We start from the raw sequence: 366 nt of genomic DNA on the forward strand, positions 1-366 counted from the left end.
GCTTTTGGGTCTGTCTTATTGCATGTATAATTTGCCTTTTCCTCTCTTCCTTCTGTCTCACTTGAAGACGAAGATTGAAAACTATTATAAGTGCGATACGACGGTAATTTCGCTATATGAATGTTTTCTATACAACAATGAATATTCCTCCTTTTCCAAAATAATCGTTCATTCTATATTTTTCTCTCTTTTTATAAATCAGGACGGCGGATTCCTTCGTTAATTTTCGCTGTAAAACTAATCTGTCCGTCTTTGGATATCTTCGTGATATATGACTGAATGTTTTGCAAATACACGGCAAAGGCAACAGACAATAATCTTTACAATTCTATATCTATCAATAGTGCTGTCTTTCTTAATAATAGA

The sequence above is a fragment of the Penaeus monodon genome, chromosome 33 (genome assembly GCF_015228065.2).
Source record: "Penaeus monodon isolate SGIC_2016 chromosome 33, NSTDA_Pmon_1, whole genome shotgun sequence".
NCBI lineage: Eukaryota > Metazoa > Arthropoda > Malacostraca > Decapoda > Penaeidae > Penaeus > Penaeus monodon.